The 24,264-nt window shown below is 42.3% G+C and overlaps 1 protein-coding gene across 4 annotated transcripts in view; it reads left to right on the top strand.

Annotated features, from left to right (window-relative positions):
• Positions 1-10,605: 10,605 nt before the first annotated feature.
• Positions 10,606-24,264, top strand: part of FAM53A (family with sequence similarity 53 member A) — a 68,792-nt gene continuing 55,133 nt past the window's right edge. For 2 of the 4 annotated variants that reach the window (XM_079306622.1, XM_079306619.1), the window contains exon 1: positions 10,606-10,708. The gene's annotated coding sequence lies outside the window, so the exon portion shown is untranslated. Of the gene's footprint in view, positions 10,709-10,847; positions 11,106-17,904; positions 17,956-24,264 lie in introns of those variants that run through there. The other 2 variants (XM_079306621.1, XM_079306620.1) reach the window with 2 other exon arrangements.

Raw genomic sequence — 24,264 nt, 5'->3', positions numbered from 1 at the left:
GCCTGCACAAACGCATGCAGAAGGAATCCGAGGCGTTTCACAACTTCCAGGTCCTGACAGCAATGAAAATAAATGCGTGACCTCCCTATAAAACGCCTTCCCCCATGCATTTGTTGTGCTGCTTCTTGGGTACAGAACACGGGCTGAGAAATTAACTGTAATTGTTTGTTCTCATTCTGTGCGTGCACAACATTTGGCACGGAAAGTGTCTGCATCTTCTGTAAATCCCTCTTCAATTATGTGGAAGTGTTGGGTTAAATTTAAACCATGGCTGCTCCCACCGAGCTTAAAAATAAAATAACATAAAAACAGAACCACCCAAATCAGTCACAGTATCTTGGTCATGTTTATGTTATATATATATATTGTTACATTTGCTCCTGTATAAATGGAAACCTGAAGCCCACTCTCAAAGCTAGTTTGTAAAGTTTCAAGAGGCTGTTGGATACATGTGGAGTTGGTTCTTCTAAGAAATTATTTTCCTGTCTCAACCTACATTCTTCTATCTGCAAGAACCCAGAAGGTAATGCAACCTTCAGACCAATTCCACAACCACAAAAATATCAGTATCTTGGTTCATGGCAATGAGAATGCCCAGACACAATACTTTTAGAGGTAATATTACATAGCTTATGCTAGGTAAAAGAGGAGTGTGTTCAAATTGTGCCCAAATTAAATACAGTCTTACTGATGTAGTTTTAAACACAAAGCTGGTCAATATAAAAATCATAGAATCTGGCTTACAGTCATCAAAGATGGAGAAATACCTATTAGACACAGCTCTACAAGGACAGAATCTGGTTCCTCCTGAAAGAGCACAGGCTCTCATCTTTCATTGCTCTTTCTTCCATTAACTTCATCTTTGATCTCAGTTCCTGTTAGAAATATCTGTAAACAGTGATGAAGTCCTAGGCCAATAACCAGATGTTTAATATAATGAGAAGATCCCTGCCTCTAACAGGCCATCTGATCATGAAGACAGATACAAGAGCAATTAGTAATAATAATAATAACAACAACAATAATATTCAGGAAAGAAGGCAGCATTTTCATTTCCTGAAGGATCTGTCTGTCACCTTTGAAGCAAATCAGGTTGCTGGTTGTTCGTGTTGCAGAATCATCAGGCTCAAGCATCCAATCCTAATATTTTAGTTTAACTAATATGAGAGTGCAGTTCAACTATCTTTATTTGGTACTCAATCCACCACCAAGTTCTTGACTGAAAAGATACTTGAAGAGCTGTTACAGAAACTGACCTGGTAATGGGGTGATGCAATTATTTTGGTTTAGCCTCGGTCAACACAGAGTTCAAATCCCTGAAGCTTCCAGCCCCACAGGTGACACACTGGGAGCTCCTGGACCATGGCCAGTGCTGTGGAAAGACTCAGTTTTCAGGGAGAGCTGCCTAGAAAGCCATCCCAAAAAAGATGTGGCTTAGCCCAGCCTGATGGCATTGAGGAAAGCTGCAAAGTGCATTTTTAAATTCATAAAGTCTTCCCCTGAGCTAACCAATACATAAGCCCACATTGGCAGTGCTCTTCACTGAGCAAGCAAGGAAAAAAGCCAACAGTTTTACTTGAAGTTTTTATAGCCCAGTAATTTTGCACAGCAGTACATAAAGGAAAGGTGTGTGAAACCATCAGGTTAGAGAATTAAATTCTATGTATTATATAGCCATGATTTATAAGCTATGGCTAAGACATTGTTTAGGCCCATTCACAATCCTAAACATTTAAAAGTTAAAGCCTATCACTGCAAAAATAAGGCAAAAAAGGAGATCTGCTTTAAATGTACTCCTAATTACTGCTGGAGAGCTTTTATGAAGAACAGACCACAGCACTTCCTATTTTACATTTTGTCCTGTTTTAGAGCCTCAAGAGTGATGTCATAACAGAGGGAAACTTGTCATGGACACACATTAAACCTTGGACACAAGGAGAAGACCTTTGATAACAGATATTCAGATACACTGATGGGTAATTCAATAAGGGGAGAAAATGCTGAATTAAAGACATTTTTAGGGTTACTTATATGCATGCCTCAGAAATTCTACCTCTGTTCAGAGAGGCACATGCTGAACTGCAATCAAATTACTATGTCCAGCTCTGCAATTTCAATCATTTATCCCATTTATAGGGGTCTTTTTGTCTTGAATTAGGCAAAATGTGAGCCCAACAGGAAATTAAGCAACTAAGCAAAATCAGGAAATTCACTCAAGTGGCTTAGTCAGTGGAATGCCACTGCTATCTTCAAACTAAAACTCCAAAGAGTTTGAACTGCAGTTGGATTTATTTTCAAAGTGGCTAATGTGCTTTTAATTTGCACAAGGTTGGTAACCAGGAAAAAAAAAAGTACATTGCTCTCATGAAGCTTGCCTTTATTTTTTTTTCACAGAAAGCCTCAGCATACAGACATACATAATGAGTTTAAAAATGTAAAAAAATCAGAACAGCTATTTTAGTGACAAAGATTGAGATGCTTTTTTTAAGTAAGTACCCACTGTCTTTAGAACATTAAAAAAGAACTGAAACAGAAAAAATATACTCAAAGATTACACTTCTTCTTCAAAACACATATTTGATGATAGTTCTTGGGGTGGGGAGAGAGGAATTATTTTAGCTGTTAATAGTGCCTGCCTGCATTTGGGATCTACAGATCTGTATGCAGAGTATTAAAAGTGATTTTTCTGGGAGGACAAGCTATTATTCTTTGCTTCACAGAAAACACTCTACTGCCCTGAACCCCCAAAACAATTTCTTGTTTGCAGATTACCATTATTATTTATCTACCCAAGGAACTTAGGAACTCTTGTGATGGTCCAGGTCCCTGTTGTGCTGGGCAGTGCACCAACACAGAATAAGTGTATAACCCTTGCCAAGAGGCACACAGAAGCCAAGAGGTGTCTTTTTGTAGATTTTAAAAAAGGCAGAGATACCATGGCTGATCTTTAAATTCCAGTGGTCCTCATTGTGTTGATCTATTGCAGTTTGAAATCAGACATTTTCTTGTGATTTTAAATAATTATTGCTGCTTACACAGCAATGCACTGCACTTGCCTTTGATATAAAGAAAGCCAAGAGATGCTTCATTAGCTTCAAGAGGAAACCATGGAGCCTTGCCCTGTGGGTCACAGGTTTGGAGCTGGAGGGTTTCAGTGCTGCTTTCTGAGCCCAGTACCTGTGTCACACTCTTCCTGCTCAGTTCCTTCTTCCTGGGAGTAAGTCTTTGCTGGACTTGTAACAACTTGGTATTCAAGTAACATCTATAATTAAATTTTCTGGCTTTAACCAACAGTATCAGAGATGAGGGAGGAAAAAGAATTGATTTATGCTAGATATAAGGAAGAAATTTTTTTATAATGAGGCTGCTGAAGAACTGGCACAGGTTACCCAGAGGGGGATGCCTCATCCCTGTGCACATTCAAGGCTGGGTGGGCTGGAGCTCTGAGCAACCTGACCACGTTGAAGATGTCCCTGATCATTGCAGGAGGGCTGAATTAGATGGCCTTTAAAGGTCCCAAGCCATTCTGTGCTTCTGTGATAACACACAGCCACGGCTGCATGTCATCCATGCCTGTCTGTGCATATCTGTACACGATGTAACAGATTTAAAACCAGTTGGGCAACTTCAACTGAATTTGGTAGAGGTTTAGAGACTTTTTGAGATTGCACAAAATTCATGGAAGTACCCAACTGAATAGAAAACACCCACAAGTATTTCTGCTGAAGACAAGGCCTCTTAATCAGCTCCTGTAGTCTCAGACAACAGAGAACACAGGAAAAAAAACAAATTTGTGAGGCTTTCTCCTACCCCAAGGGCAAAAATGTTTCAGCCAGGACTTGCATCTTAGTCAGTCAGCCTTGAAACACATCCATAGACACCAAGTTTCATGAAAGATTTTAAAATGTACTAGTTCTAATATCATCCCCTCTCTTCTTCAGAAATACCCTAGATGTCTCAGGTCAAAACACAAAACAGCTTATATGAGTGCTTGGAGGTGATGAGGAAAACCCTCTTTCTACAGGACTGATGGATGGCTCTTGCTCCCTTGCACAGGGTTGATTTGGGGTCAGGAAGACATTTCCCTCCCAGTCAGGGAAGAAGGGACATGAAGATTCATTTGTCTTTTTTTATCCTTTTCCTTTACAGCCAGCGGCCTGGCTGACCCCCTGAATCATTCAGGTCATCATAAAAAAGCCTCAGGCCATGGTGATCACTCTTGTTTTCTGCTTGTGAAACACAGGTTACTCTCCTGAGAATGAAAATGCTTTAGTTTAATTGAAACCTTTGGGCTTAATAAATGAGTACCTTTGTTAAATGTAAAGGCCTGAGGTGAGTAGAGGTCACAGTGGTGCAGTTCAGAGTGTCTGGGGGGCTGGAGAGGCAGAACAGCCTTTGCTTTAGTGAGAGGCACAACAGGCTGTGAAGGGCTTTGAATGAAAAGATGGGGAGTTTGTGGCTGATAGAACTAAAAGAGAGCACAGAAGCAGAGCCACCAGAGTTAGGAGGAGGAGGAGGCTTGTGTGGCTAAAGGATATGGCTAGGCTGTCACTGCAGCAGCAGTGAGGGGGTCAGGATGGGATTGTGCTCGTTGAGGGGAAGACTGAGAGGAAGAAAACTCTGAGTCACAGTGGGCTCAATCCCTCACTTATGTGTCAGAGACAGGATTTCTGACAGGCTGTGATTTCAGCTGGAGCAGAGCAGGCAGGTCTGGGAGCATGAGTAGAAAAGTGTTTGAATTGCTTTTTGCATGGGCAATTATCCAGAAACATAAGATGTAAGAGAAAACCTTTCAATACTTGAATATCCCCTATGATTAGTATGCACAAATCTAGGTGAAGAATTCATGGTTAAAATATTTGGTACATATCATTCTGCTTGGCTGAAACACAAGGAAAAGTCATCCCTATACTCCTAAGTTTTGATTTGAGGATTAAAATAGTCCCTGCTTTATCTAACCAGAGTCAATTTAGGAATGAGATGAAGTGACATACAGATATTATTGGCTTGCAATCACTTTGTTCTCCAGTGAAGTTTCATGTTTGAAAAACCTTTGTTTCATGAGAGTTGGTAAAAGATATCAAGGCCTGACACTGTGACACTGCCCACTGCACATCGCCCACTTCACAGCCAAGTTTGAGGCAGAATAAAAGAAAATAATACCTATGCAGATATAAACAATTCTAACACTAACAAAACATTTATCCAGTGTGTTTCCACAGGAAAATTAGTTTGCTAATTGCTCTCTCAGATTCCTGGGTAAGTAAATGCAGAAAAGTACTAGAACAGTGCTAACTAACATCTCTTTGAAACAAAAACCAAAACGAAACAAAAAACAAAATGAGACAAAACAAACAAAAAATTACACAACAAAAAAATCACACAAAACCCCCACACAAAATGAAAAAAAAAATCAACAAAAACCACAAACGAACAAAAACAACAACAAAAAAAAACCAAACCAAAAATGAAGCAAAACCAACCAAAACCAGCCGAAACCAAGCAAAAAACCCCAACCTCAACTCATAAAAAAAGGGAATCAGATGAAATGGCTCATACAGAAATTCTATATTAAGGATGGTGACCCATAACAAGTATGATGTGTTGTGCAGGGTGGGCTTTCAGTAACAGGGCTTACTAATCAAATTGACTTGTTAGTTATATGCTTTCCCTGTGCCTTGTATTGAAAATCTGCAAGCCCTGTCCTGGCAGAAAAACTGTAAACCTGAGAACTCCAGCAGCAGGATGTACATACCTCATGCACCTGTGCTGCCCCTGGCATTTTTAAGGAGACACAAGCTGGGGAAAAGTTCTGGGCTGAGAAAAAGCTAAGTCAAGAGATGAAGAAGCCATTTGGAAAAGCAGACAAGTGTTGGAAAGTCTAGGAAGGAAGTGCTGTATTCAGCAAAAAGAACAAGGCACTTGGAAATGCACGTAGGAAAGACTAGAAACTTGAGTAGGCAGAAGATGCTTTGGCTGAACTCTTAGTGGTTTAGAGTTCTCAGGAGTGAGGCTGTTCCTCAGGGGCTGCAGTGAAAAGCTGAACAATGCTGTATTGGCTCAGCACATGGAGCTTGATTGGCCCTTTCTGAAATCCGGTGGCTAATTCATACTCTGAAAAAGGAAATATATCCTGGCCAGTTGGCTCAATGTAAGAAGAAACAGGCAAGTGTGTAGCTGGAATAACAGGTAATGGAGGTGAAAGGCTAGGTGTAGGAAAAGTCAGCTGTGTGCAGGGGGCACAGGATGGAGTCACCCTTCCATGAAACCAAATGAAAACTGATCTGGTCATGATTAACTCAACATTTTCAAAATCCTTTAAAGAGTTAACAAGGAACATAATATCTAGCCAGCTCAGAGTGGCATGTGAGAGACCCCTGACTCTAATATCCCTGCATGTCAGCCCTCTGCTTGTTTCAGATTTTGATACTGAACACTGCTCTGCTTCTCAGTTCCAGCTTATTTATTTAGCATTCTTATTGATTTATCTCATCTGTAGCAAGCTTGTGAATGTAAGGAAAAGTGAGCAGACTGAGCAAGGTCTGCATTAAACCCACCAACTGATACATATAATCAGTGGCAGAACTTCCTCTTGTGCCCAGAAGCTGTGAAACCGCTCAGCAGAGAGAATGGAGAAGTGTGAAAAGCAGCTTTGATGGGCTCAGCCATGCTCAAACAACCCCTCAAAACAGGAAGAACATCACAGTGAACCCAATTGAACTCAATTGGGACTCAACTGGGGGCTCAAATCTGCTGTGTGTCAGAGTCCAGAGTCACTCCAATGTCTTTCCTCACCCCTTGTGTGGGTTCTCCCTGGGCTGGGAGATGGAATCCACATTGCTCTCTTGCTCCTCAGGAGGAGACCCTGAGGGAAACAGGATCAGTGAAGGATTTTATTTGATCTGGACTCTTTCTGACAGGCTTCATAAATGCATCTTTTAAAACAGATGCCCCTTCTCCCACTACATATATTTTATGGGGAAGGAGATGAATGGCCAGCAGTGATTGCTACAAGAAGAGAGGTAGCAAGACATAGGGTAAATTTACCTGAGACCTGCTATCCCAACCTGCTTGTTTTGCTTCTGTAAGTCACTGTTAAAAGAACACTGTATGCAGTAAATACACAAGTTTTGGGGTACTAGTGTTGACCTAATCAGTGTCCACAGCAAAACAATTTGCAATCAGATTGAAATAGTGTTGGAAATGCTCATCTGACCTTTACGAGCAGTTGTGCACGTTACAGAGTGTCTGAACTATTTTTGCACTTCATGACCTTACATCAAATAGCTGCTGGGCTCCTTGTCTACAAACAGTATGAAAATAATAACAAAAAAAAGAACCGAGTTGCACAGTCTCCTTTGCTTCCCTTCCTGATCTTAGGTGGTAATTTGCCTAGATAGGCACCAGCTTAGTTCTAACACACACCTATAGCATTCAGGTCTGGCTGTTGTTTTTGCCTGACAGGCAATGCCAGAGTGTCACTCATGTTTATCTGCCATGCTTTAAGGAGGGGAAAACATTCCCTTTCTTGAATAACTGGATCCATGACCTGGATGTGGAGACAGGAGGGTCAAGATGCACCAAACTCATCCTGTAGTAAAGACTTCCATATTCTCAATGCAGCAGTTTAGATGCATAACATAATTGCTCAGAAGGACATCTTAGAGAAGCCATGCCATCCACTGGTTCCCTAGGTGAAAACTGTCTCCTGAGATTCATTCTGAGGGCACCTATTTCAGCTTGTGCTTCACTGCAAAGACAGCTTTGTGTCTCTCTTTAGTTTGTTTTCTTCCCCTCTCTGTTTTTTTTCTTTTTAATTTAGAAACCTGCCCACATTGGTGTCTCACTGTTTTGCTGGAAACAGATGGCCCTTCCTGAAGACACACAGTTGAGTGAACAGACACGGACCACTTTACCATGTGGTAGCATGTTTGTAATTAGATATTTAAAGTGCTAGACAATTACTATCGAACCTTGTCATGAGGGAAATTTAGGTCTGTGTTTACCAAGATCTGAATTATAAACTGGATCCCTGCCAGGGCTTTACTCTTGGGTATAAAATGAAAGAAGACTGGTTGAATACTGAGTGACATTGATTAGAGCTACCACCTGCCCTGTCTCAGACATGATCACTCACTCCTCTCTCCCACCCTGTCCTGCAGGTTTTGTTGACCATTGTATATGGTTTCCCCATCTGATAATTTTGGGATCATAGGAGGTACCACCTCTGTAACATCTCTAGTTAAAGGCTCATCTTCCCATGTGGTTTTGAACCAATAGAAAGGTAAAAGCACTTCCATCCCAAAAGAAGCCATTATCACACATTTCACATGTTTGTGAAAAACATAAATTTGGAGAGGAGAATGGAAAGTGATAGATCAGGGGAGACATTACATAGGGGGAATTACAGAAGAAGAGAAAGAAGTTCAGGGATTTATCTAGTGCATAAGATATTTTAATTCCTGCAAAGTTTTGCCCTAGATTGAAATTCCCAGCCTGTGGAAGCTGAGAGCAGCTGTGCTCCCTTCACGTGCCTCCCCTGAAGCTGCAGCCAGGGCTGTGACTGAACATTTGCAACTGAGAAACTTCAATTTCAGATACATGAAGTTCCCTCTGTTTTTACCCTGCTTGAAACAGAAACAGTACAGGAGTCTGGAGGAAAGTATAATGGAAACACAAATGTTTGCAAACTATAGAAATGGTTGAAGTCATAGGTAAAGGAAAGCCAGTTTTACATCAAAATCTCACACCTGAGCTGCTCTACTCCGGTGGAATACTTATAATGGTTGTGAAAGACAAATTGTATCATAACTTCATTTTAAAAAACAAACAAAAAATTGTTAATTCTAAATTTGGATAAGGGTTTAGCAACTAAATGCTTCAGGGATAACTTGTTTTCAGTGGGGAATTCTGCGAACAAGAACTGATTACAGGATGGAGCCAAATCCCTGCCAAGGATCATGGAAGCAGATGAACTAAAATTTCCCATGCACCAGAATCCACAATAAGGCCAGGAGCAAAATGAGCACAATCACAAAGCATTTCAAGAGCCAGGACTGAGCAATGGGAGAAAGTTGTGTACTTTCTTCTGTGTACCTGTAATCGCTTGCAAGATCTTTCTGAAGAGAGGTATGTGTTGATCTTACAGAGAACTAGAACACTGATTTAAATATTCATTGTATAATCAGGGGAAGGAATCTTGGAAAACTGTGAAAAAAGTACAGTGGGGTTGTACAGAGTGCAAAAGGTGGGAGGACAGTGATGAAGACCAGCAGTAAAACCTGGTAATGTTGTTTAAAATGAAATTTGGTTTAATTTATTGGTCTCTTAAGGTCTAAATTTGAAGGTAAGCTAGCCAAAGTAAACATTTCCCAGGAATACAATTTTGGTTTGGACTCTGCATTGCAACGTTAACTCGGGTGTCTCTTGCAGCATTGTCCTGTAATTCAGCAAATTCTCCCAGGGAAATACTGTAAATTCAGCTGAAAAACTCGAGGGTCGAAGGAGAGGTGAGTGAAATATCATTCCATGTGCAAACACAGAAGAACAGGTTGCAGAAGGCTGAAACAACAGATGGTTGTCACAGGGACTAAAAGGTAGCAGTTACCGTGAATAAGAAATACCTGCACCGCACTGATGTTAGGCCTGTGGGCAGCAGTAAATCAGGGTTCGGTTTCTCATGACGTTAAGGATTATGCACCCACATAAAGCAGCCTCTGCCCTGACAAGTGCACGGCGTAATTGTTGTCCAAACACATCCCACTTCCCCGCTCGGGTTGACTCACGGCCACCCTGAGAAACTCCCATCGGAACGGCTCCGTGGGGCGAGCAGGGCGAGTGGGGGCCATGAGGAGCCGTGAGGGAGCAGGAGCGGGCAAGCAGAGGGCGGTGTGAGCACACGGACACAGCGCTGAGGGGAGCGGCGGCAGCGCCTCAGCCCCGCGGCTCCGGCCGGCTGTGGAGCGCACCGTACCGCTTCCTTCTCATCGAAAATAAAATAAAAATATTAATTCGAAGTTTGGATAGGATTTAACGATGAAGTGCTGCAGGGGATAGCTTGTTTTTCATGGGGAATTCTGCGAACAAAAAAGCTGATTGCAAGGATGGAGTCAAATCCCTGCCAAGGATACGGACAGGGATCGTGGAAGCAGGTGGACTACAATTTCCCATAAAACAGAATCCACAGCTGGACCAGGAGCAGCATGAGCACAGGCAGAAAGCATGCCAGGGGGAGGAGGAAGAGAAATCGGAAGAGGAGGAGGAAGAAGACGAGAAGGAAGACGAGGAAAAGGAAAGCAGGAGGAGGACGAGGGTGCGCAGCCCCCTTGCGGCTCCATCCGGGCACGCGATGACGTCATCACCCCCGCGCGCCCCTCGCCCCTCCGCACGCGCGCTGCCCAGTCAGTGGCAGCCGCCCGCCGCCGCAAGGCCTCCTGGGGGCTGTAGTCCAGCGCGCGCTCCCCACCCCGCCCGGCACCACAGCTGCGCGTCCCTGCAGCGACCGGGGCAGCGCCCGCCCCCCGCCCCTTTGTGGGCGGGGCCGAACACCCCCGCCGGCTAATGGCAGAGCGGGTCAAGGTTCGGCGGGCGGGCGGCGCGGCCAATGGGCGCGGGCGGGCGGTGGAGGGGGCGTGGCCGGCGGTGTTTTGTTCGGTTGCCATTCAGCAGCCCGGTCCATACGCGCGGGGGAGGCGGCGCGGCCGCGCAGGTACCGGCGGCTGTCGTGGGGGAGGGCATGGGGCGGGGGGGCAACGAGTGCGGCCGGCAGGTAACAACAGTCGGGCGAGTAACAGGTGACAGCCGTGTAGGTAACAGGCGGACAGGTAATAACAGCCTTGCAGGCAGCAGCCGCACAGGCAGCAGCCCCGCTGTCGGCCCGCAGGCAGTGCGGGGCACAGGGGAGGCGGCCCGGCCATCCGCGGAGCCCTCGGCGGAGCGCAGGAGGCCGTGCGCACCGCGCAGCTCCGGCGGGCGGGGCAGCGAGCGCGGCCCGGGGGACCCTGCGGGGCGGGGGTGTCACCCCGAGGCTGCGCTTCCCCGCAGCGGCACCTCCTGCTGCCGCAGGGCTGCAGCCCGCTCATCCCTCCGGTTACCTCGGCACGTAGGTAAAGCGGTGTGGATATTGTGCGCTGTGTTGTTATTGTCCGTGCTCGGCCCGGGCCGCGCTCCCCCCGCAGCGCCGGTGCTGCTGCCGTGCGCCGCTGGGAGCTGGAGGCCGGGAGGCAGAAATCCCGTAACCCCCCAGAATTGAGTTATTGGCGTTCGTGGGCGCTGTGGGGCGGGATCCGGGCCGGCTGCGCGGCGCTGCCGTGTGTCCCGGGGCCTGGCCCGGGGAAGGGAAGGTGCCCGGCCCGGCGGGGCTCGGACATTCCTTTGTGCCGCTGCCCTGGAAACACATGTCTGCAGGCACGTACCCCGGCGATTTTGAGGCGATTCCCCCCTGTCTGGCTCAAGGATAGAGTTACCTCTGTGGAGGTGCCTGCTTTTCCACAATAGCTGCCTTCCATAGTGGTTTCTGGGTGGAAACGGTGATGATTTTCTTCCTTCGCCTCCCCTCAGCAATGAGAAAGTTGATTTCTAGTTTATGGCCCCGAAGTGTAAGGACCAGTTGGACTCAGTGGGCGATTGAATGGGCTCTTTGTGTTAGCCCTGCTTTTCTCAAGGCAATAACATGGCTTTGTTCTGGTTATTTGGCTTATTAAATGTCTCCTGGCCTGCTGGAAGGCTGGCTGGAAGCGTGTGGTTGAAATTCTGGGTGCTGTTTCAGGAGGTCGCTTCAGGTCCTGAGAGAGAGCGCAGGCACCCGCTGTGGTTGGTGCTCTGGGATCTGAGCTCCGGGGGTCGGGATGGAAAAGTTGAGGCATTTTCCCCTTTAGGGAAGGACATCCCCATCCCAGCATTGAAAGCTTTGGGGTGGCAGTGCTGAGAGGGACTGGGGGGGTTTCTGTCCCTGGCTTTCACCATGAGCCCCAAGTCTCTGCCTGGGGATGAGTTGAGCCAGCTGGTCAAATCCATTTTCTGGTTCACTGTGCCTACATTAAAATTAGCTCTTGAGAACAGTTCTTGGAGCATTTACTGTTGCATTGCCTCCCGTTCATTTGCCTGACTGATAGCAAATATTTTTGTCAGAAAAATTTGCCATTTTTGGCAAGAACCAGTAAGTTTGTATCTCTTGTGGCAAGCTGAAGCGTTTCTGGGTGTGTTTTAATTGTGAATGGTCGGCTTGCTTCTAGTCGGGCTTATGAAACGTGTAGCACAATGTTTGCTGAATAGCAGAAACTTTCCTGATGAAGCATGTTATTTGATCTGGTTTTATTGGAGGTGCAGTGTACTTGTTCAAGCCCAAAGAGCCTGTATCCTTTCAGTTAGAGTTTCCAAAAATGCCTGGAAGAATTGTGCTCAGAGGCAGGAGACTAAAACATACATTTTAAGTAGCTCTACATAATCTGCTGGAACTCTGAACTAGAAAATGGGTTCACTACTCATTCATTTTGAATTTCCTTGAGATAATGTTCATATTAACATGTCTGCTGTTTTTAAAGGAGTTCTATTTTTTTACATCAGTAGCAAGATGCTACTCTTCATCCTATGGAAGTAAATGCTGCCTATTAGACACAAACTCAAAGTAGTGCTCTGCAGGATCAGTCCCCTAATGAGTTGATGCCCTTTTGGGATGTTCTGTGGAAATGTGGCAGTCCTCTAGTGGCCTTTACCTGCCAGTGTGTAACCCATAGCTATTGTCCTTTTAACTGGGGAATTAAAGCTGCTTAAATTATTGTAAGGGGATATGTTAAATTCAGGATGGTTAAACTTCCCTACTTCCTTTCAAAAACCTGTTTTTCTGTAGGGTGCTATGGTTCAGAAGAATGATGAGGCTGAGAGAAGAAATATTTATCTTTGCAGCCATTGTGCTGAGCTTTGGGAGTTTAGTAGAGATGTAAAACTCTATGTATGAAAATATAGTGGGCAGATAAACCAAAAGCTTGACTGTACTGAGAAGACTGCAATTTATTGCATGGATTGCTTTATTTAAAACCAAACCTTGAAGGATTTATTCTTTCCTTTAGGAATTCCTTGAGAGTCTGGTAGCCATTACTGTGGCTCCCTTTTTTAGTTCCTTCTTTTCCCTTCTCTGTGCTTTCTCCCCCTTCCTCTGTTGCCTCCCCCAATCTACATTCCTTTGTGTTAGCAGTGATGATGGCAGTTCTAGTCACCTCCTGTGGTTTGATAGATTATTCCCTTTAGAATCATGGTGTACTTAAAACTTTCCAAGCACAATTCTCGCCTTGCTCCTCCACTTTTTTGATGCTGGCTTTGAGTTTTTTAGAAAAACTTGTTCTCTGTGGTTCTGCTTGGAGTTGTCTTAAAAACTAGTAAGAAGTCTCCTTAAGCCTTGAGTGGAAAATATTAGTATTTATGTTATGATTTACATTTCTTTTTGTGTATGTTGATGGTCATAATATAAACAGAAATTTTGTATTTTGGCAACAGGGAGCTACTCTGTCTCCTGTAAGCTCATAAGTTCTGTGCTTTCTTTTTAGACAAAACTTTGCTTTAAACTGTAATTTTAATTTTTGTGAAATAAACTTTTTGGACTTTTTTGATTACTGCATTCTTGAACACTGTTAGTCAGGTAAGAATGATCTTGTAGGCACTCTACTTAAAAATGCAAGGGATTCCTGCCCATCATGGAATTATCTGTAACTTTTACTTTGCATATTGTAACTAATATAACCTTACTGTGGGGGGAGGGTGAAACTGCTCACAAAAACCTGTGGAGGGCTTGATGAGCACTCCTGAAGGAAGGGTTAATCAGCACAGGGAACCCCTGTTCAATTCTGGAGAAGTTCATGGCTAGAAATGCAGGTCCTTGAAGTCAGTGCAGTGTCTGATACTTTCTTGGGAGGTAAGCTTTAATCTCTTGATTCTGTACATGCACAATGTGCTTTTTGGTTATCATAAAGTTTGTGTCCCTAAAGAGATCTTAGCATTGAAGTACTGCAGTCCAGTGATCAGTCTTTAAAAAAACAAAACACCTTCACTTTGTTGGTTTCTCTTAACTGTAAACACTCTGTTAGGGGAGTTGAGACAGTCATATTTTCAGAAAATGATTTTCTTTAAGGATTTTCTTCTCACTCAAGAGGAGGCCTGTAAAAAAAAAAATACAGGGGGTGTGGCATATTTTTAACTCCTTTCCAGTCTGCTCTACAGCTTTTTGTTATGATCCAACTGGATATTTTGGTACTCTTAAATATAGAGAAACCTGAGATCAAGGTAACTGTCAACTCTTGGCATAACCCTTTCTGCATTTGGTGCTGTTTTGGCTTTTTTGGTTGTTTTGGGGAATAGTATCATTAGCAAGCTGGCAAGAAGCTGCTCAGCTAACTGCTAATGCTTTGCAGTGGGTGTAAATAACTTCTGAAGGCCGTGTTGCTGCTAATTTTTAGGTTGAGGAGAGGAAGTAGGCAGGGTTGTTACTAAATACATTATCTGGGTTATGGTTCTCAGTTTACTGACAGCACTGTTTTTTTAAAGTAAGCAGTTGAATATTATGCTTTAAGGTAATATGAAGTGTTTCAATTAGGGTATTTATTGAGTTATATAAACAAAACTAATATAATTTGCTTTCTTCTGTTTGAGCTTGAGTGTATTCTGGTAAAATGCAGCTGCCATGTTCTGTAGGTTGGGTGTTAGCAGTAAGATCAAGGGTTCTGATCACCTGATGTTCACATCATTGCTCTGAACCTGATATGGCAACATTGTTTTAAGTCCCTGTGAGAATTAAATTGTAGGAAAGCACTGGGGAGAATTGTCAGTGATGTATCAGGCCCAGAGCTTGGGACATCCAGTGCCAGTGATGGCAGCTGCACTTCAGTGTGTGTGTGCAGAGAGAGCCAAGGGTGTGAAATCAAACTGTATTTTGCCTGGAGCTTTCATTAGAAGTGTCATTTGCAAAATGGGCTCTGTGTACCAAGACCTACACGTCATTGTGGGGAGGGCATTTGAGCTGCAAGAAATTTTCTGCATTTGTTGAGCTTCAGAATTGGAACACCCAGCAGGTACAGGAAATAGTTGAAGAAATAAGTGCAGCACCACTGTCTATACCTTTGCTTTTGTGCTGTAGCCTGAGATCTGGTGCTGGAAGACAGGATCCAAATTCCATTTTTTTAGAGGAATCTGTTTCTCCTTAAGACTCCCCTCATCCAGCCAGCCTTGACAACCAGCTTCATTTGTTCATTTGTTAATTCACTCCAGTTTTCTTGGGTTATGAAAGATCACATTTTTAACTTGCCCAGTTCTGCATTAAGGTGAAGGTATTAAAAATGAAGGAAAAACGTGTACTGTCCTAATGAGACCTCATGTAACAGGGCTGTGGCTTTTCTTTTACTGTCACCTCCCCTTGAGCCATTAATAGGAATAATAGAAACTTCTGTTGGTGTTATATTAACTTTAGGTCCCTAATTTGCATCTCAAATAACATTGTGAACAGCATTAATGCCTTCGAGGGCTTTAGGAGGTTTTTTAATTTGTAGGGTAAATGTATTTGTTAACCTAATTGGGCAGTTCAGTTTATTATTATTGCAGCATGCTTAATTTTTGCTCTGCACAGCTTGTGTTGGTGTCAGTAGCTCTAAATCATTCCTTCAGTGCTGTGCACATGTTATGTTTCACCTTCTTAATTGTGGCATTAGATTTTTGTCTTGGTAAAGTATTCATCCATCTCATACAGTTATTACTAGATGCCATATGATATTTTTGTTCTTTATTCTACCCTCAAAAGTTTGTTTAGAATGAAAATTCTTCTTTTGAAGGCTTCTTTTTCTTTAACTCTTCCTGCTTTCCCAAGGAAAAAATACATTTTTCTGTCTTCAAGGTTTCTGTTGATCTGACCCTCTTTGGTTTTAGAGGGGTGAAAGTTTGTGTTTAAGGAAGGGGGCAAGTGACAAAAGCTGTGTGTCATTGGGGTCTGTTAAACCCTGTGGCCTTATCAGCTTCCACTGTCCAAAAGTAGTATGCAGAAGATGGAAGAGGTTAAAGTTTGGAGGTGTGAAGTAGGCTATGAAACAATTGTGGGAGCATAGTGGAGGCAGAATGGTGGGTCTGGATCTGGGGTTCTGCCTTCTGCAGCTCAGCATCTCTTAGTATGTAAATGGCCATTGAGGCTGCAGGTGGTTTTTGTGTCATGTTATGTTTTCATAACATAGGAAATTTCTGATCTATGGACTGTTGGAGGGTGTGATTTACTGATTTTTTTTTTTAAAGTACTGGTCTCTCTTTAGATACCTGAGACCTACTTGTGTGTTTGTACAGCATTTTTGATGAACTGACAGTTAAAATTGAAATCTTGGTTTAAAAAAAATTGGCTCTTTGCCCAGTTATCTCATTGTGACAATAGGGGCAAATAATTCATTGCCATCTGTTGGAATGGAGGGTAGTGGTGTGAGCATACCTCAAGACTAGTGGTGAGCTTCAGAGCATAATTTGATGTAGTATTTAGTAAATGAGAAGAGAGAGGAGTAATGAAAACAGCTTTCAAGAACTAGTTACTTGAATTGACTAAAAGTACAGCTTGTATTTCTTGTAGTGGGAAGGGGGAAAGGAACAAGTACCCAGCACTTCATCTTTTCATTTCTTAAAAACGATGGAATGAAACAACAGAGTTGAACTTTGATGGATTTGAGAAGTGTGAGTAACTTGGAGGCTAAACTGAAGTGCTGCTGTTGTAAGAGGCTACCAGAGGTTGAGACAGCAGGTTATTGCTGGTTTGGAGATGGTGCTGGTGAGCCTGCATGTTCCAGTGCCAGCCTGGTGCTTGGCCTCTTCCCTTCTCAGGATGCACAGCAGTCCCCTTGGCTGCATATGTGCCTGCTGACTTCATCCTTTTCTTCCATTAGCACCCCATCATCACCAGACCTTTCTGGTTCAATATTTGGATAAGAAATTGCTGAACTGTGGGAGGGTAGGGTGGGCTGCTGCTGCTCTTCTGTTTTCATGCTTCACAAATCAGAAGAATGTCATTTAATAAAGCAGGAAAGTACCTGGATAGCTTGTAGTACCAGACTATTACAGAGGATGAACAAGGATGGTACTTTGACTTTTTTTCTTTTTAGGTGGTCTGTTTATGCTTGAGCTCCTAAGAGTTAATTCCTCTGTGCTTTATTGACTTTGGATTTTGCAGTTTAAGTGTGAATTCTGGCTGTAACTAATACTCTTTGCTTCAACTCTCCATTTGTAAAATGCTGCATATCTTAATTTTTGTTTTGGAGTCTTTTCTTGCCGTGTGCAGCATTTGCCATCCTGAGGAAGTCCCAACCCAGCCTGAGGTGTAAAAGGTGCACACACGTTTGTGTGACAGTGCCTTGACACCACATCAGTGAAAGCCATTACATCACCCTGCTGGGTTGTTAGAAGGCAAAGCACGCCTGTCTTCCTGAAGTAATAGGCTTCTGGCTTCTCTTGGTCACAGCAAAGATGCAGCAGGATACTGCAATATTGCTGAAACTTGCATGCTGCCACAGCAGGGCATTTACTTCTGCGTGAAGAAAGTATGGGGTGGGTGTGACTTCATTTGGATAATAATAAAATAACCTCATTATGCAAATCCTGAAGTTTTAATTTGAAAAAGCAGAAAAGTAATTTCTAGCTCATTGATACTCAAAAAATATTATAGGAGGATAAACAAAAATGGTACAGGGGCTTGAAACTGTGCATATCATTAAAAAAAAAGTAGGACTGTGGAAGGTGTAGGCTGGTTGTGAGTCTCCTGCCCCATACTGGTATTGCACATCTGATGTGATTCATGGCAGAAGCCTGAGCAGCTCTTCTTTCTACTTAATACAGCAAAAGCACTGGACTAAAACTTGTTCTGAATATGGAACAGATATCTTCCTTACTGCAGGTCAAGCTTATTGCCCAATTCCCTGGACATAAGGGACAGCTATTCCTTCCCCTGTAGTAAGTAATTTTTAAAAAATACTTCAGCTCTTCTTAGCAATGTTCCTGTTTCCTTGTGTCTTGCCCTCCACCCTTGTTATACTTTTGTCCTAAATAAAACTAGTATATTCAGGTCTTCCTGAGAGGTCATGTTTTTTTCAGCTCTGATCATTCCTGTCATTCTCTCAAGTTAGTTCACATTGGGCTTCAAGTGTGATGCTCAGAACCCAAGTCTGTACTGCAGTTGAGAATTTCTGTGCTGAGTGGGGTGAAAAAATGGCTTCATGTGCCCTGGAGCTGATATTCCTGTTTATGCATCCCCATAGGTTGGAGTTTTTTACACTCATAAAAGACAAAGCTTAACACTCATTTCAAGGTCAGCCTGTTGATCCCACCTAGCTCACAGCTTTCTTCTGAAGAACTTACCTTCCTGTTTGTTCATTTAATCCTGCCTGAGCGTGCCTTTCAGAACTCACTTGTGTCCTATTACTTGCAGAGCAGTTTTCCAACTTGTCAAAGTTATGCAGGATTTTAAGGCTGTCTTGCAGTCAGCCCTTCCTGCTGTTCTCCTACATATAACAAGCCTCCTCTGCCAGCAGCAGATCATGGGAAGCACAGAAATGGAACTGAGCTGGATTCCTGCTCTCTGTGTTCTCCCACGCACCACTGGCAGCTGCTCTCTGGCTGTGATTGTCTCCCAAAGGACTGCCTTTGCTCACCTCCCAGCAGCACAAGTCTGAAATTTAGGTGAGTGAGCTCACAGGTTTCTCCCTGTCCCTAAACCCTGTTACACTCATGTTCTAGTGAACCAGGTGGGTGCTGCACACCTCTAGTGCTCACAAAAGCTTCCCAGGGGTTCTAATTAAACATGGGGGGATTGGAGACTGGTTGCATGAATTTTGACCTTTCTCTTAATGTAGGCATGGAATGAAGACAGCCTAACCTGAAACTGATGTCCAAACCCAATTTTGTGTTTTGTTTTAAGAAAGTCCCAGCCATGTCCTGTTTGTCTGTATTCAAATATATCATATAACAGCCTAAATCTAGTACCTTGCAAATAATTCCAGGTGTTAGTGACTGAAGTCATCTGTAGTTAGAGTTTTTTGAAGCTGTCCATTCTTGAGATGAAGTTGCTCTTTCATTGCAAGCTGTGTGTCAAAGGATAAGCTCCACTGCTTGGAACAGCTTTTCTTTAGAGTATTTTTCTTGGATTTGTGTTTGTAAGTATTTTTTGTCATCTCCGTAGGTGCAATTTTCTCTGTTTGAAATCTTAGTTCTGATATCTCCCCTGTCAAACTCAATGCACATAATAAATCTTGTGCTGCATAGGAATGGATTTCTGAGCCCTGTCCCTGTTGGGGCTGTTTGACACAGTTCTCTTAAGTGCTATTTGTTGTTTTTTCTCTAGTACCTCTTCCTCTAAACTTTCTTTACATCTCTGCCATTCAGTAATTCCCTTAGACTTGCTCTTATCATTGCCTTATTTACAGTCCCTGCATGTGTAGCAGCTTATTCTCATCACAGAGATGTATTTGAGCATAGTTAAAAGTTTTATTGTGCCTGGCTACAAGCTGGAATAATTAATGTTCCAATCATTCTTTCCACTGGATGCTCTAAGGAGGTGGACAGATATGCTTTGAAACCATGCTGCAGTATTAAATTGAGCAGAGGTTTAGAAAGTCTGATGATCCTTTGCTAAAGATATTGAATGTTTGTTAGATGGGATTACCTCAGTGACTACTCTGAACCCACAAGTTGTTACCAGAACAGTAAGGCAGCATCACCTGGTGCTGGGAAGTTAAAGGCAATGTGTATGGTGAAAATTGTGCTGAATGTACTTTAGGCTAATAGTTGTTTATTTATTACAGATCTTAGGCAGGATTATAGGGGAGCTATGTTTAGCAAAGCTCTTCCAAGGTGTGTTCATGGTTGTGGCAGGTTTTTTCTGTATAAAGTGTGATACTCCAATTTTACCAATATGGTTGACTGCAAAATGTCATGCATCCTTGAGATTAAACTTTATAATCCTATTAAATATACAGTCTTAAACTTTGGAACTAGTTTGAGAGAACCTTCCCTTTGTCCTTTTCTCACTGGAGCACAAGCTGATCAAATAATACCAAACCTGTTTCTGAGCACTAAACTGGCTGTTGAACTGAGTCAAACTGCAGAGAGGTAAATGCCTGTTGCACCTGCAGAAAAGGCTGCTGCTGTCAGAAGCTTGTTTATCACCTCAGTGCTTCTTGAGTCCAGGTGCTCAGCCAGTGACTTCCCCTCACACAGTCATTTGTTTCAGATCTTCAGCAGGAAAGATGTCACTGCTTTATGCAGATTGTGGCGTGCTTAACCTTTGCATGTGTGAAGATGTCAGGAGCCCAGATGTAATTTCAGAGGCTTATTTTGAAGGAGGCTTAGATGTAGTACACTTCTTGTCAGCATTGAAAGATCATTTGAAAGACTGCATCTGTGTTGACTTCATCAGATAAACCTTTACTGTTTTGTGCTTCAGCTCTGTTTCCAAAGTTGATCTTGTTGGAATGCTGTCATCTGTAAAGGTAACTGCCCAAGTGGGAGGTCCCATTTCCCTTCCAAGCACTCTTGGTCCTGTCCTCCTTTGCACAGTTGCTGTCTGCAGGTGTTATGTGTTGGGCTTGCCAAGCCACTTACCTGCTGCCATTCAAAGCTGCTGAGTTTCTGTCCCAGTCAGGGGAGGTTAAAAGTGAAGGCTTTTCTCAACACTCATTTTCCAACTGGCATTTCTGTGTTCAAATAAAATAGTTGTTTTAGTTTGTACTGACTGAAGTATGGTCTGTAGTATTTGTGTACTAACTGGGACCTCGTGCCTGTTTGCTTCCTATACTGGGACATGATTTTACATGAAGGCTTCATAGCCCATCCTCTGTGAGTAAACTTTGGAATTAGGAGTTCTAAGATTTACTTGACAAGTAAGTCTTCCAGTAGAATTTGCTTGTAGAAGCAGTGAGTCATTTATTGAACATCAGGTAATGTTGAGGTAGTACACAGAAAATACTGAGCTTTTCCAACAAGCAAAGGTGATCTTCCAATATTTAAAGGAAATACATTCATACTAATGTAGCTAAAATAGTTCACTTTTTTTTCCCTTCTCTGACATGGTGTAACTTTGTCTCATGAAGTTTCATTAGTTGATGTAATTGTTACAAATGCTTTTTCTAAATACCTACTGCAATGTATACCCCTCGGTTTGTGTCTTGACCTCTAGCACAGCATTTCCTGAATCCAGCTGTTCAGTGTGCTGCTCAAGGCTGACTGCATAGAGACAAAGTAGTTATCTGGCTTTTCAAATAGTCTGAACTAGTAAGAGCTGCATAGCTCAACTGAACTAATTTTTTTTGAAGTACCTTTAATAGGTCTGGCAAGAGGGATGTCCCTGGTGACACTTGAAGTAATGTCTGAATTGAATGCTGAAAGCACACACAGTATTGATGTGTGCTGCCTTTGTCTTTGTATTTCATTCCATTATTTTAATGGGCTTTAATTTGTGGTCTGCTCATACTTGGGTCATTTGTGGACTGAAGGATCATATGTAGAGCAGATTATATGTAGTGCAGATCCCTTCAGAGACTTCACCATTCAAAATCTTGTGGTATGTGCAAAACAGAAGTTGGAAACCACCTATTGAGTTGATGGGAACCATAGTTTAGCAAAGTGAGAGCAACAAGAAGAAATCCTTCAAACTACCACTCAGTTTTGCTGTTTGTAGTGTGATACCAAGATGTCTTTATTTTAAGTAAGTTTTTGCTATTTGAAAGCTGTGTAGTACTTGGTTTTTATTGCCTGGATTCTGATGGATCTGGTAACTAGATGGGTGTTGCAGAACTTGGGATCTTTGTGTGCCACCTCTTGAGGTGGTATCTCCTGCCACAGGAATTAGAGTTTCTTCAGTGACAAATTGCAGATGGTGAGCCATGATAGAGAGCAAGTTTGGGCCATGAGATGGAACTTGGTTGTCAGCTACACACCATATTTCCTATCTGTTCAATGCATTTCCATGCTCTTTCCACAGATAATGTAGCAGCAAGCTTTAACTCCCTAATGCAAGCCTGCATAGAATTTTACTGTTGTGTAAACTCTTCCTTTAATTTGTTTTATTTTATACTTCAGGGTTTTATATGAAAATATGTCAACAGTGTACTTGTGAACTGCTAAAATAAGGGTGCACACATTCATATGCTCAGTTTATTTGCACAGTGATCTTCTGGAGACTTCCAGTTTTGAGACAGACACTTTGCTTAAACTGCTAAATTGGGCATAATACTTTGTCATGAGAAGAAAATGTTACTCATAGTATGAAAAATAAGTACAGTGAGGCTTGGAGAAATGTGCTTCATCTTGCTGTAAGCATTGAGATGTATAGATATTTACAGAATACTGCTCAGAACTTGAGTTCTAAATTTAATTCTATCTACAGTTCACCAGCTGTACTATTTACTGAAAAATATTTGGACTACCATAGGTTCCTCATTTTTAATTTCCATAGTTGTATGCAAGCTAATGAAGGGAGATGTCCCTGTGTGCAGATTATATAGCTCATTAGATCCCTGAAATGCCATGAAGTAGCATCTTAGCATAAGTGGTTTTCACCTGGCCTGAGGCCTCCAGCAAGAACATTTCACACTTGGGATCATAAAAACAAACCTACTAGTTGGGCTTTTTATTTTAAACAAGCCAACCAGATGTCTGAAACTCCTCAGAATGAACCTGAAGGCAAACAGGAGGAGGTTTATTAGCTGTGTGTGTTTTGGGAGCAGGATGTATGGAAGAGATTTGTATAATCCCTCAGCTCCAAGCCCATAGGCTTTGGTAATAGAACAGTACTTCAGTGCTGGTATTGTTCCATTCTGTCACAGTGGAGCAGGATGTGTGTGGGGTAATCATTGTCACTGCCATGCAAGTTAAAGGTCAGTGTTATTTTTTTTTTTTTTTTTCAGCCCTGGGTATTTTTAAAAAAGAAAAAAATGTGCCTGTTTTATTTTTCAGTTTTAAGGGCAAACACTATGAGAAAGTAAGTGATACTACTCATTATTTTATTTTTTTTTTTACTCTGGCTTTTCTAACCAGTAGAGTGAAGCAAATATATTGGTAGTAGGGCCAGTTGTTCTATTTTTTTTTTCATTCTTCAAGCCTTAGAATAAAAAAAGTCAACTCATGGGTCTTGCACAGTCTGGATCACTTGCTTCAATGAAAATCTGGTGCATTTCTCCAAACACTAATATTATCAGCATAGATTACTATTTAAGTCAGAATTTTGCATCTTCCTGGAGGCTTAGTCTATGAAGTAAATACTTCCATAGGTTTTAAATAGCATTTTCATAAAAACAGTATATGGAGGTGGAAGTAATTTGTGTAGGACCTGAACTTTGAGCTTTTAGTAATATACACTAAAAGTTGCACTGAAGTGGTGATTACCCACTAGATTCTATTCTGAATTGCTTAAACAGGCAATAGCTCTTGGTGTGAGTAGTGTAGTAAAATAATGACTGTTAGCTCATTTAGTTCATAATTGCAGCAAAAGCCAATGGTTTGGTGTTCATGTGTTCAAGCCTCAGTAGATCAGAGTTCTGTTCTTCAACATCACATTATAGTCTTTCTGCAGTAGGGATGAGGAGGAGTCCAAATATCACATTGCAGGGAGATGACTGGTCATGGGCCAGTGCTGATGGCTCATTCAAATGGAACTCCAAACAGAGCAGATATAAATATTCTTCAGAAAAAATAATGAAATCCTTTCCTGTCAGTGTGGTGCATTATTTTAGGAAAGAGCATAAGCATCTTGGAACAGCAGTGTTGTGCAGCCTCAGACACAAGGCACAGCTCATCTGGTGTCCTGTCTGACAAAGGTACTTTAAAAGATGCAGGATGACTTGTCTGTGATATGAGTATTGGGTCTTCATCAGGCCTGAGAGACTGACTTCTTACTGATAGGAGTTGGCAATAAAAAAATGCTTTAACCTCTGGCTGAGTTGAGTTCTTAGCCCTAGTTTTCTGTAGTGATATATTCCCTGCTTTAATTAGGTATGACCTGGAAAAAGTCTCTTGAGCTTACTTCACCACTTCTGTTGCTTTGAGAAGTGTGCTTTATAAACTGTGACAAAGGTTTAACATTGCCTGTCTCTACCCTTCTTTTTCATTTCTGGAAGGAGACTCATCTTGTTTTAAAACCAGACCACTGACAGTAATTTGAGAAGTAAAAGGGAGTGTATTTATTGCGGACAACAGTTCATCATGTAAAATACTTTGGTTCTAATTCAAAATGTATTAAATTATTTTAGGTTTGTTTTGTATTTGTTC

Source organism: Erithacus rubecula (genome assembly GCF_903797595.1).
Source record: "Erithacus rubecula genome assembly, chromosome: 5".
NCBI classification, from domain to species: domain Eukaryota; kingdom Metazoa; phylum Chordata; class Aves; order Passeriformes; family Muscicapidae; genus Erithacus; species Erithacus rubecula.
Note: the sequence above shows the minus strand (reverse complement) of the source record. Positions and strands in the feature narration are given on the sequence as shown.